General features: G+C 46.5%; 1 protein-coding gene across 1 annotated transcript in view; it reads right to left on the reverse strand.

Annotated features, from left to right (window-relative positions):
* RSBN1 (round spermatid basic protein 1) overlaps positions 1–14,285 on the reverse strand; it is a 136,993-nt gene that overhangs the window by 12,236 nt on the left and 110,472 nt on the right. The window lies entirely within an intron of this gene.

The raw sequence follows: 14,285 nt of genomic DNA on the forward strand, positions 1-14,285 counted from the left end.
GACATCAAAGATGACATCACAAATGTCACTGATGACATCACATATCTGGGCCACTTGTTTTTGTTCATTTTTCATATATAGGCCAGGTGGTTTTGCTCACTGGCAGTCAGAATAATAAAATTAAAAAAGGTGCTATATATATATATATAGATGTTAACCTTGTCATATGTTCTTTAAGTACTTTCCTTAGGGTTTGGTCTCAGCTCATGGTGCACATACATGGGGAAATGAGCAGGCCTCAAACACACAATTCATTTGTATACATGAAGGTAAACTTTAATGTCATTAACATTTTCTGATGATGCAGTTTCTTTCTTCCTTCCTTACTTTAGTTTCCCTGTATGTGCCTCTGATTTCTATGCACTGTGGCTCTTCATATGTATTATTTGTAACAGCACAAGTGCTGTAAGTCTTGAATTGTTAGCTAGTTATTACATGTTTAACATTACTCAAAACTCTTATAAAAAGGTAGCATTCATTATTGTACTATCCAAAATTACAATATTATAAATAGTGTAATTCTATGGTGCAGTCATTGCCTATGTTTATATATGATTAGGTTTCTGTATTAATAACACTCCAATACAATACTAGATGAGTACATTCTTTAATAGATTAAGTAGTTCATGATAGGTCTCCCGTTCACCCCCGACATCTTGTTACCAACAATATAAACACAACTCCTTGTAGAGACATTTCATCAAAATGTATTTCACGTGTGATGTCATCAATGACATTTGTGATGTCATCTTTGATGTCCTGGGTGTTAGTCTTAGCAGTGCACGGTGGTGGCACGAGTTATGGTTGCTTAGTTTACCATAACTGGCGAATTTCAGGGGTTTTTCGGTTTTACTTGGAACCATAACGTCCGTTTAACAAAGTTTTTTCTTTGAATTTCAAAGGTTTTTATTAGTGCAACTTAACCAGAACGTCCCTTTAACAAAGTTTTTTCATTGAATTCCATAGGTTTTTACCAGTGCATGCTATTTTCCTACAACTTACTAATATCATACTTACCCAATATAGCAATATTTATATCCAATTTCCAAAGTTTCACCTTAAAACTCTACCATTTCCCACCATCTGGAATAATTTTTAACACTTCTATAGACTTCAACTATTTCAACTAGTTTTGCATCCGTAGAAGTCTACGAACATCTGACTTCATAGCGGACCTTCCGGACAGTTCCACATGATCATATGCTGGCGCGCGGCATGATGACGTGTCCAAGAACCCGTCGCACTTCACGATAAGATCTCTGCTTGGCGGACAGTTCAGAACTGCATTTTCTACTGATCTAGGAACCTCCAACTTCAAAATTTCCCTTGCACAGCTCCAACACCTATTCCTACTCATTATCCATTAACAATCTAGTACACGGTACACACTTTTAGCAAAACTTCAATTTATCTTAAAATGGCATCAGCTAATGCCATCCCTCTTCCCCAAGAGCCACCACCACTGCTGTAATCAAGGAGCATGAGAAACAGTGCCCCCCCCCCCCCCCCCAACTTAGAAATAACACGCACAACATTTTCCCTTGTCCACCTACACCTCCATATTAGTGTTTGGCTGCTCTTCCCTCATTTCCCTCCCCACCTTTCATTCCCAGCTCTCCCGCCAAAAAATAAATACATCCAAAAACAACAAACAACATTCCTCTAGGAACCACCTTTCACAATAATAAAATAGAACTATAAAAAAATATGTACGGACTCCATCTACTTTATATTTCTCAGTAAAGTACATAGATTAAATAAGATTTTCCAACATTTCCATTTGCATTTTGTGTTATGCTAATGGGAATATTGTTGCGTTCATCCTCTGTTCCAGGGACTGGAACGGTGGATACCGGCCCAGCAGCCCAAGTGAAGTGAGGGTGGATAACGAGGTCTCTGGACAATTATCACCCCCATTCCAGCCCCTGAAATGGGGGATGAAGGCCATTAGCACCCTAGGTTCCCAAAGCGGGAACACGGGGTGCTAAAAAATAGGATTTTTCTTCCAAGTCCGGAACGCCTGGTGTAGGAAGGAAAATCCTTTTCCAGGATGGCCACCATAGAAAGGGAAGGTGAGGGTTCCATACAGGGCCCCTCTTTGCTTTCCATAGCAGCCTGCAGAAAGCAAAAAGAGAACCCTATGACCATATTACCATGAGCACATTTTTCTTCCCTTTCAAGTCTATCCTAATTTAGAATATCTTTACCACAAAGCCAGTCCCAGGTGGACATGGACACTTTAATCCTATGTTTTATCCTTTGTGGTCATGGCCAGTAGCCAGATTGTCCGGATCATGACCTTATTCCATGACCCGGAAAATCGGACCACTGCCCATGGCCACAGGCTACCCCTCAGTCATTAAAGGTATACCGCTATTTTTTGTAGCTACATTATGACACTTGTCAAATAATAAAACACTGGCACATTTGCAAAACCATGCTTTCAGGCCCTTGCCAATGCTCCTTACGCAAGTTTGCTGGAAATCCACCCATGTTTTATTTTTTCAAAAGTGTCAAATGTATGCACATACAACCGTCATATAACCTAGACAAAATCCATTCAGACTTTACGAAAACATCTAAATCTAGATCTATAATCTTTTTGCACTCCTTTGTGTAGATTTGTCAAATGGCACCACATTTATAAGCCTTTACAATATTTTGGGACCCCCACTCTAATTTTTCTCTCGACAGAATCCCACCAACTTTCGCAAAAACATGTATATCTTGATCTATTATCAGTTTGCCAAATGAAGTGTAGATTCGTCAAATGGCATCTCATTTATAAGCCTTTACATTATTTTGGGACCCCCCCCTCTAATTTTGCCCCCTCATGACAGAATGCCACCAAACTTTGCATACTCACTCAGAATCAGCCCAGGAATATACATGCAAAATGTCACGCAGTTCCATTAAGTGGCACCAAAGTTATAAGCCATCCAAGAACTGCATTCCACCAACCCTGTAATGCTAAAGGTGTTCGCGAACATCAGGACTGTTTGCAGATTTTTGGGCAAAAAAAAAAAAAAACACACCCGTTTTTTTTTTTTGTTTCTTGCAGCCATATCCCATCCCATCCTCATCATCATCATCATCATCCCTCACCTTCCCAGAGATTATTTGATAAGTTTGACAAGTGGAATGCTGTGTTTTTTCATGTTTTTACCGCAATGTCTGCTGACATTGGCCGCGAATCGAAGATGGTGGGCGTTTCCAAAAATCTGACGCACTTCACACTCCTCACCATCCAATCAGCGAACACGTCGCATGTCCGCGGACATGACGCGAGCCGAGTAGCCAATCAGGACACTGTCCACGCAGCGAACAGGGAAGTCTGTCCACGGACCGGACATAGATACCACTCATTTTTTGTGAACTACTTTTTGGTCATTTTTTAAAAAAACTACTGGACGGATTTTCCCCAAATTTACAAAAGCACGCTTTCGGGACCAAGCCGCTGCTCTTGCTCCAAATGTGGTGAAAATCCATCCAGGCGTGAGCAAAGTTTTTTTCCCCATTCACTCTATGGGAATAAAAGAAATTTTGGGACCCTCCCTAGACCAAACTTTGTAAAAAAAATCCAGAGTGGGCCATATACTTTTTTTGCAACGTTTGGTGAGTATTTGTTTTGTCCAGGCAAAGTTATAAGCCACCCAAAAAGTGCTCTTCCTATGGGATTAGGAAAAAAGTCTCTTTACTCCCGGCTATCTTGTTTGGAATATCCGAAATAATTATTTGTAACACTCTGGTTAGTACGAAAATAATCAGTTTTTTATTGGTGTTTCCTTGAGTGGTTCATTCAATAGATACATTTGTGGGTGTTTTAGAAACACTGTTCAGGACTTGGTGTGCAAGTTCGGTCAGCCGACACGTGTTTCGACCCATAGGGTCTTTCTCAAGGCATCTATTATTCGCTGTGTGCCCTCAGTGGGGTTCTGTTGGAATTAAGACTGTCCTTACGGCAGTCTTGGCTCCTGTTGGGCCCTGTGTGCGCCGGACCGCGCCCATCTTCCTAATTAGCAACTTAACCATAACTACACGGCCACTACCGTGGCGCATATATTGCATTACATACCGTAAAAGCATTTCTGATCGTTGTATCTGCTTAGATTCACATGCTGTGCATAGTCCGACATCCAGTGGTCACTGCAGAGTATTGCATCTTGTTTTTCTAAAGTCGAAAAGGGGACGTTGACATAGGCGTGTCTGTAATACTATCCCTATGGTGACATGTAGTGTACCCAAAATCCCTCATGTGTCGAGGTCCCTCTGTATTTTTTCTGCCATGAGGGAGCCTTATGACTAACGTGAGTGAGTACAGAAAAGAGAAAGTAATAAGACGTCTAGGTTACTTCCATCTGAGCGGGGAGGAAGGGTGGGCACATGTGAATCTAAGCAGATACAACCATCAGAAATGCTTTTACGGTAAGTAATGCATGTCTTCTGATGTTTGTTAATCTGCTTAGAATCACATACTGTGCATAGACTAGCAAGCAGTACCCGGAGTTGGGTTGTGAGAAGGACAGATGTCTTAGTACTGCTTGTCCCACCTGGTAATCAGATCTAGAATGGGCGTCTAGACAATAGTCTTTTGTAAAGGTGTGTACAGAACTCCAGGTTGCCGCTTTGCAAATGGACTCAAGGGGAACATTTGCAGTGAACGCTATGGATGCCACAGTACCTCGAGTAGAATGTGCTCCTGGCTTGAAGGGCAGTACTCTTAGCAAGAGTGTAACAGAGTGTGATGCATTGGACAATCCACCTAGATATTGTGGATTGGGAAACTGCATCTCCTTCTCTTCCTTCCGCCACAGAGACAAAGAACCAATTAGTCTTTCTCAGTGGTCTAGTTCTTTCCATATAAAACTGGACTGCTCTGTGCTCATCAAGTGTGTGTAGGCTCTTTTCTCCCAAGTGTGATGGGTTTTGAAAGAACGTTGGTAGTTCTATAGACAGGTTGACATGGAATTTTTAAATGAACTTCGGTGCAAACCTAGGGTGTGCGCAATAGAACCACCTTATATTTGTGAACTGTTACAAAGGGATCTAGTATAGAGAGCGCTTGTAGTTCACTCGCTCTCCTAATTGAGGTGATGGCTATCAAGGAAGCAGTCTCAAGAGTGAGGTACTTAAGCGTTGCTTTATGCATGGGCTCGAAGGGGGAGCCCATTAGCCTGGTTAGTACCACATTCAGGTCCCATCCAGGAGCTGGGTTGGATTGAATCCTTTTCACTCCCTCCATGAAGGCTTTAATAACTGCAACTTTCCACCATGACAACTTATGTTGAGACGTAGTGTAGGCGGAGAGTGCAGCTAGATGAATTTTAATAGAATTAAAGACTAAACCTGAGTCCAACAAGTGAGTCAGGTATAGAATAATCTGTGTGGGAGAGCAGCCAACAGGGTTGATGCTCTTTGACTTACACCAGATGACAAACCGTTTCCACTTGCTAGAGTAGCAGTAACAAGTGTTCGGTTTCCTTGCTTCTCTGAGAATGTCCATGCATCTCTGAGGGAGCTGCAAACGACCAAATTCTTTGACTGCCAAGTTCAGGGTCTGTGGGCATGGGTGCAGCGTTTGGCCCCTGTCCTGTGACAGCATGTCGTATGGGCAGGGTAGTTTCACTGGAGGAGACAGTGACATCCCCATCACATGAGCGAACCAGGGTTGGCGGGCCCACATGGGGGCCACCAGTATCATGGTAACTGGTTCCTGGTGCACTATCTTGTTGAGGGGGCGGGGGGGGGCGGGGGAAGGGTCGGGGGAAAAGCGTAGACAAATTTCCCTGACCATGTTATCCAGAGACCGTTCCCTTTGGAGCGGTTCTGGGGGTACCTGGAGGCGTAATCTTGGCATTGGGTGTTCTCCAGAGTTGCGAACAGGTCGATCGCTTGGAAGCCCCATTCTGCGAAAACGTTAGAGACCATGTCTTTGTGTAATCGCCATTCGTACTCTGAGGGCAGAGGGAAGTCTCTGCTGAGTTCGTCTGCCAGAAGATGGAGTTCCTCTGGTACATGTTGAGATAACAGGAACAAGTGTTTGAGAGCCCACTTCCAGATGTTCTGGGACAGCTTGGACAGTCCTGAGAGTGAGTGCCCCCTTGCTTGTTCAGGTAGTACATGGCTGTGGTGCTGTCTGCGAGGATCAGCAATGTTGTCCCTTGTAGGTGTGTCTATAAAGCCTTCAGTGCTTTGAAGACCGCCAGTAGTTCCAGCAGGTTTATGTGTTTGGACGCCACGCTCATAGTCCAAACTCTGTGTGCAGTCTGATGGGATAGGTGAGGCCCCCCCCCCCCCGCCACCCCTAATCCTGTGAGGGATGCATCTGTGTGGTTAGAGTGGCTTCCATTGCGGGGGTTGCGAAAGGTTTCCCCAACACAAGGTTTTCCTTCGACCACCATTGCAGCGAGAGAACCAAGGCCTGCGAGACCACCACTAGATGGTCCTATTGTCTGCTGGCCTGACATCACTGGCTGTTGAGCCACTCTCATTGGCCGCAGGCGCAGGCACGCGTGAGGTTCCACATAAATACATGACGCCATCATTCTTAGCAACTGCATGGCCTTGCGTACCGTTACCTCCCGACCGGCTACATATTGAGGGATCTGAAACAGCAGGTTTTGGACCCTCTCGTTGGAGGGGAAGACGAGGCTGTCCTTTGTTCGAAATAGAGCCCCTAGGAATTGCTGGACTTGGCTGGGGTCTAGACTGGACTTCTTCTCGTTGATGGAGAAGCCCAGGTGGAACAAAAGGTCTACAGTCTTTTGGGTATTTGAGAAGCAGGTTTCGTAGGAATCCCCTGTTATGAGCCAGTCGTCGAGGTAAGGGTAGACTGGAATGGATAATCTGCACAGGTGTGCCACTACCTTCGTGAATACCCTGGGCACTGAGGCTATGCCGAAGGGTAGCACCTTGAACTAATAATGGTTGCCTTCTATCATGAACCTGAGGTATTTCCTGTGCGCTGGCAACATTGAAATATGAAAGTATGCATCTTTCAGGTCCAGTGTTGCCATGTAATCCCCCTGTGTGAGCAGGGGGATTACCTCCTGCAAAGTCACCATACGAAATTTCAGAGGTTTTACGAATTTGTTTGTTGGGTGCAGGTCCAGTACAGGGCGCATGGTTAGATCCTTTTTAGGTACAAGGAAGTACAATGAATAAATACCCTCCTTTATCTGTGATAGAGGCACAACCTCTATTGCTCCTATTTCCCGTAGAAGTTTGACTTCCTGAAGAAGGATGTAGAGGTGTTCCGGTGATAGGCGTCTTCCCCTTGGGGGTCTGAATGTTGGGGACCGACTGAATTCGATGCAGTAACCGTGGGCTATTGTTGACAGTACCAAATGATCTGTGGTAACTTCCTCCCATGCTTGTAGGAATGATGTTAACCAGCCCCCGAACGGAGATGCATGGGAGGGGACCCGAACTTTTGGGTCATTTGGTGTTGGTAGCCGAGGAGCCTCTGGGTGTGGCGCCCCAACCTCTTCCCTTGGAACGACGTTGTCCTCTCTGAGCATACTTTCCACTGGTTCCCTGGTCCTCCAGTTGGCGGCTGAGGAGTATTGTTGTTGCTGATTTTGTCGTTGGCCACGAAAAGAGCACCTGTTGCCATAACCTTGCTTATTATTAGGAGGTCTTGTGATTTGGTACAGAGTCTTTAGAATTTCGTGTTCCTTCTTAGCTGTTTCCAGTGCATCATCAACCACCTTGCCAAACAAGTTTGAGTCTTCAAGGGGTTTGTTGATGAGGAACGCCTGTGTTTCTGGCTTGAAACCTGAGTTTGAGCCAAGCGTGACGCTTAAGTACACCCTGGACTAGGGAACGACCAGCAGTTTCGGCAGCTTCTAAGGTGTTCTTGATGATGTTTTGGTTGACCTGAGTACCTTTTGTTACAATGGTGAACAAGTGGGTTCTCAAGGGCTCATGGGCTTCTTGTAGGTCTTCGTCCAACAATCCCAATTGGGCATCAGCATAGCTAGCCAACAAAATTGTGGTGTTGGCAATCCGTGTGGCAAAAGCTGCAGAGGATGTAATCCTCTTTCCTAAAGCATAAAGCTTCTTCCACCTCTTTGTCTGGGGGTGCTTCACTAGTAGATAGAGGAACTCCCGCCCCTTTCCTCGTGGTGGTTACTACCAGGGAATCAGGTATGGAGTGACTCCTAATATATAAGGGATCAGAAGGTGAGGGGTTAAAAATCTTCTCTATTCTAACCAATGCAGGTGTAAAGAGGGAACGAGGCGTCTCTTGAATGAGGTAAGAAGGGGTATGGCTTGGCTAGCAGGCGGCTTTTCTTTAATTATTTTCTCAACAAAATCTACTTCTGGGGTAGTTTCCCCTGTGGCAATTTCAAAATGTGCTGCCGCCTTGCATAGCATTGCATTGAAGGTGGGTTGATCATCCACAGGTGAAGGGTCCCTGATCTGAGGAGAGGGCAGATCTAACACATCAGGGTCTGTAGACGCCCCTGGTGACTGCCAGGGCTGTGGTTCACATATGTCTGGGTCTTCTTCAAAGTCCCCTACAGGGTCTTGTAGATCCTCAGTTTTTAGGAATTTTTCATCTTCCTGAAAATGTAGATCCTCTTCAGTGAGGTCATATGTATCAATTTTTTCCTCAAGTGGGTCGAAAAGTCTTGGAAATTTGGCCCTAGGGTCTTCAGGGAGCACCTCCCTTGGCCTCTTAGGTTTGTGTCCACCTCTGAACACATTACACCCATCTAGTCTGTCCATACATGATTCAAATCTTTCCCTAGTCCACTGAGATAACCCTGAACGGTCTAGTGGCGGAAAGGGCTGCACCTCCGCCTCTAGGCGTCGAGATCTCTACTATAGCGTGGAGGATATAGCCCTTTCACCCTCCGAGAACCATTCTCGTGGGGCTGGCACTGGGGACGCATGTCTGGCTTTTCACTTCGACGTGAGGGGGGGGAGGTTCTGGCGTACCCTCCGTAGATTTTGACATCTCTCTGACCTTGTGAGCAGGCTTCGGTGACTCTTTCACCCCCTCCGTCTCTGCGTGTGCTTTGAGACTATTCTAGCTAAGCTTTCCACGACTAGTTTTTCGAGGGCTGGTCGTGAATAGTTTTCGGCGAAGCCAGAAAGTTACCGTCGTCAGGCGCCTTCTTATGAGGCGTTTCGACTGACGTTTTGGTGGTAACCACACTTAGTAGAAAAAGGCCCAGTTGCTAGGCGTGTATGCAGCTGCGGGGAGGGGTGGCGACCCTTACAGTCAGCAGAAGCTGCTGGTTGTTTTGGCGTCTCCGTTGGCGCGGAGGCCTTCGATTTGGAAGAATGGCCGTGGGTTGTGTGCTTTGTGATTTTTTCGTGTGCGTCAGCGTCGCTGGGGTGTACATCCCCATAAGTAGTGCCGGAGCCGAGCTTTTGAGGGCCGGGGACAGACGCGGTGGAGCGGGAGCGCTCCATAGAGAGGTCGACAACCTCCGTTACGGAGGTAGTGTTATCACCATCCTCCTCGTCACACTCTGCGGCGGCGGCCGCTCGTGAGTAATCAGCCCTCGACATGGCGTAGGCTGCCCACCTTTTGACCCAGCATTCCTTCAAGGTTTTTGGGCGAAGGAGTACAGGCCGCACAGCTGGCCTCGTTGTGGTCGAGGGGTAAGCAGCGGTTACACCACTTATGCTTGTCCTTCCACAGGAAGTTGCTGTTACGAGGGCAAAATCTAAAAGGAGTCCTCTCCATAGCCGAGGATGTAATAAGTGATAACGACCCCGAAGGAAAGGGGGGAGAAGGGGAAAGGCATTCTAGAAGAAACAGAAATGTCCACAACAACCCCCACTCTCCCTACTTTGTATGCCAGCGAGGCCGGGCCACGTGTTCAGCAGCGCCAAAAGGATTGCCTCCGATGAAACCACCGCCGAAGAGCTTGACTCAGCAGGGAAGTGATTGGCTGTCGAAAGAGGGCAGGAGGCGGTTAAATTAAACAATAACTGACAAAATCGAACAAGGGTCGAATAATTGGTAATGGCAAGGTCTCTTACGAGCTCTGCATAAGGCGACCAGTATACTTGGCAGAAAAAAACAATCTGAGGGACCTCGACGCATGAGGGATTTTGGGTACACTACACGTCACTATTGGGATAGTATTACAGACATGCCTATGTCGACATCCCCTTTTCGGCTTTCGAAAAACAAGATGCAATACTCCGCAGTGACCACTGGATGACGGACTATGCACAGCATGCAATTAACAATCTGAGGGTCCTAGACGCGTGAGGGATCATGGTTACAGTGGATGTCACACTAGGGATAGTATTACTGGCACGCCCTGTGTCGACGCCCAATTTTCAAAAAACAAACTAATACTCTGCAGCTTCCACTAGATGTCGGCCTATGCACAGCATGTGAATCTAAGCAGATACAAGCATCAGAAATATATACATATATACACACACACACACACACACACACACACTTTTTTTTAACCAGAGCAGGGGTCTGCAACCTTTGACTTGGCAGACTACAGCTCCTCTCAGTCCCACCAAGCATAGTCAAGTGAGTTCATGGGAGTTGTAGTCTGGAACATCTGTAGGGTTGCAGACAGACGACCCTTAACTATGTATTGCAATACTGCCTGCATTTGGAGGAGGGGAGTTGACCTTCAGAAAAATGATCCATAAAGTTTCTAACGTGAAAACGGAGGTTGGCGCTCAGATTATTCTAGTAACCATGCATCACCTCACTAACAAATCATTAGGCACATCATGTAAAACGCAATTCAAAAGGAAATTTGATACGGAGATCAAAAGCCCAATGACCAAACGCAACTCTATGGAGGACGACCCAGCTGTGGATTGCAAGCATTTACACCAGTGTACAGTAGACCGGGGTCAATAAGCGGAGGCAGTTTGCCTTCACTTTGTACCCGGAGGTGGAAGTCCAAGAACCGTGCACCTCGGGGCATGGTTAATGGCGTCTGAATTGGACTTCATGTTCCATAGTTGGAAGCTTCTCCTTGAACAGTAAAGAGCTTGATGTGGTACCAGATTGAAAGCAATCACCAGCAGCTTGTCATCGCCATACCTTTGGACCAGGAGACCCAGGTACTCAATTCACAGGAAGGAGGAGTTTGAACAACGTCTCACTGCTCAGGGCACTGCAGCAAGTGAGCATAATCAACATGGGTGCTCTAACCATTTCACTACATAATTAACTTAAACCTCCTATCACAGAATTGCTTGGCACACATTACAAATCTACATCTGCAAATGCTGTGGACGTGCAGGATTTCAAAGTGGGTTATTTAGTCAATCCAGACGTGCACTATAAAAAGAAGCATTTGGCACTCTGCAAGCCTTATTCAGACTGCCCTGGAGAAGACACATGTACAAAAGAATCAAATAATAAGCCCCTATATGGCGCACCAAGTAACCCGATGACAGATGCTTGTACTCTGTATACCCAAACACCATTATCACATTTTGCTGCCTGTATTCAAAGCAGAGGACACTGTAGACTCAGGGCTTTCCCCAACTTTGTATTGGATGCAATCAGGTGGTACACTACATTTGTATTCCGCTCATCTGCGAGCACACTGGTACTCCGTATGAGGTATTTAGGCAAAAGACTAGATCTTCAAAAATAGAGGGGAGAAGAGGAAAAAAAAAGGGGGGCCAATCCGTGCTACAGCTCAGAAATGCACCTTTACAACCGTTTCAAAGTGATGCTGCTGCATAAAGTGCAGTTCCGGCTGGAGGGAAACAATATTGCTTCCAGGATTGCAAGGAAAACCCTTCAGGATTTGCCAGGGTTTAACCCTAATCGCCTAGAACTCCAATGTTGCAGCTGGCTGACTGTATGTCCGCTTAGTTGATACCCGTGTCGAGTTTGATTATCCAATACTCTGGACGCCAAAGGGCACTGTACTTGGATGGGGCCACACCTCCTGAATCATCATGAAATGGACGCCGCAGGCCGAAACCACGGTGACCTGAAAGCATGATCGGGTGTGCGGTGGGTGCATGGTGGCAGCAGAGAGATACTGGAACGGCTTCATGAAGCCGCCTTTCAAGGAGGACCACGTTATGCCATTCACAACCCTTATAGTGTTGCTGCATCAGACAAACTGGAAAAAAGATGAATTTTTCACTAAAACATTCTTAGAAAACAAACGTTGGCTATTTGAGCAAAGAAAATGCACCTGAACAATAATAAACTAAATAATGTTTTCCTCTTATTTAGTAGTAGCAGTAGTTTGCGGAAGGACATTAGATCTTCAGTTAGGCGGGTGTGGGGTGGGAGTGCGTTCCATAGCGTGGGGGCCAAGGCTGAGAATGATGATCCGCCTAACCTGACTGAGTTTGTTTTAGGTATGCCGGCTCTGCTTGATCTTAGAGGACGTGGAGGGTGATCGGATTTTAGCTTGTTTTGAAGATATTGAGGTCCTGTTTTATGGAATGCTCGATGAGAAATGCATAAGGTTTTGAAAGTCACCCTTTGGGCCACTGGAAGCCAGTGCAGAGTCTTAAGGGCTGGGGAGATGTGGTCTCTCGGGCCAAGCGCAAGTAGCAGTTTGGCTGCGGCATTTTGGGCCCTTTGAAGTTTATTCAGTTGGTAAGTGTGGACTCCGAGGTAGAGGGGGGGGTTTGCGTAGTCCAGTCTTGATATAACAATTGATTGGACTGTGGAGAGTCTGTTGGGAAAGGAGAGATATGGAAAGATGCGCCTAAGAGTTTTAAGGTGGTAGTGGCAGGACTTTGAGACGTTGTTGACTTGGCGCGAGAGTGTTGGCACTCCGCTCTATGCTGGAGTGTCTGGACGGAGAGGGAGTCGCAGTAGATACAGGAATCCCAATGATGTTCTGGACCAAGGCACTCCAAGCAAAGTGTGGGGATCAGCCCTAGCGAAGCAACATTCGCAGGAAGAACAGGACACTAATCCCAGACGCTCCCGCATAGACGGAGGACTAGGCGACCAAGGAACTGGAGCCAGAAGAAAGGACAACGGGAACAAAAATAAAATTCCCGGTGATATTAGTGCGTCCAGCCCCGACCGAGTGGAGAAAAGGACTGAAGGGCGATGCAGAGCGCAGGAGGGCAGGTTATGGCCATGTGCGGTACCCCGCGTAAAAATAGGACCAACATTTTCTTTCTTTATTCTTTTTGACTAAAGTGCGCCAGTCCCGCCCCAAAGGACAGAATGCCCCACAAGTATGGAGGAAAGGGGACGGAACGTAGGAGTATATTTCTTTCAGAAGAGAGGTGGGACAGGGGTCAAGGGTGGTTCCGGGGGGAGAGAGAGAGAGAGAGAGAGAGAGATCTCCTATCTGGCAGCAGACCCTTTGGATCTAAGAACTAGTCTCCCGAGATGGGTTGGAAAGTGTCAAAGGCTGGCATTGTGGTCGTCGGGTCAAGGGGATCGGGAGGGGTAGGTGTGGGGGTGAGGGTGGAGAGTTTGGTGTTAAGGGTTGTCACCCCGTCAAGTTCAGTGTTGTATAAATTTAGCGAGAGGGAGCCGCAGAGCATTTGCGTGTGGGTGGTTTTGGCAGATGTAGGTTTTACGAATTCTGAGATGATCTTGTGGAGTTCTTTGCTGCTGCTGCCAGAGTTCAGAATTAGTTTATTGCAATAGGCCTTTATGGCCCCTCAGATTTTAATTACGGTGGTGGTGGGCAAACAGATCTGCTGAGATCAGTGTTAGATGCTCGCAATTTGTGCTCAAGAGTTATTTTGACTTTTGAAAGTCTTCAGGTACGGCGTGAACCATTTGGGGAACGCTCCTTGCCGCAAGGCTGCAGGGAGTGAGAGGAATTGGTGATTCTTTAAGCAGGAGTCAAAGGATTTGAAAGGGTCTACCACAGGTCTGCGTCGCTGGGGATACTGAGTAGCAGGGCTTCGGCTAGGTCGGGGAATGCCTTTACATTGTTCCAGCATTTGTGATCAAAAGTGCGGGTGGGGGATAGGGGGAGCTGTGGGAGGAGGGGCTGGTGTGTCGATAAAGAAAGGGATGGCAGAGTGGTCTATCCAGATAAGCAGTTTGGGATTGGATATAGAGACGAGGTCATAGGCAGTCACACCCTTGATGCGATCTTCAGCTCCTGAGTCAGTTGGACCGGTGGTAAGTCGGTAGAGTACCTCAAGACTGTAGATCAGAGGTTGGGTCATGGGGTTGTTGGGCATATCGAACCAGATATTGAAATCTCCCAATAGTGTAAGAGTTGGGTGATTTATCCGAATGCTAGCTATTGAGTCACAGATTGTTGGCAAAATGTAGGTAGAAGCAGCAAGCGTTGATGGTAGCGTGAATTTTACTAGAAGGGATTCAC

The sequence above is a fragment of the Ambystoma mexicanum genome, chromosome 13 (assembly GCF_040938575.1).
Source record: "Ambystoma mexicanum isolate Mex_15411 chromosome 13, UKY_AmexF1_1, whole genome shotgun sequence".
Lineage (NCBI taxonomy): Eukaryota > Metazoa > Chordata > Amphibia > Caudata > Ambystomatidae > Ambystoma > Ambystoma mexicanum.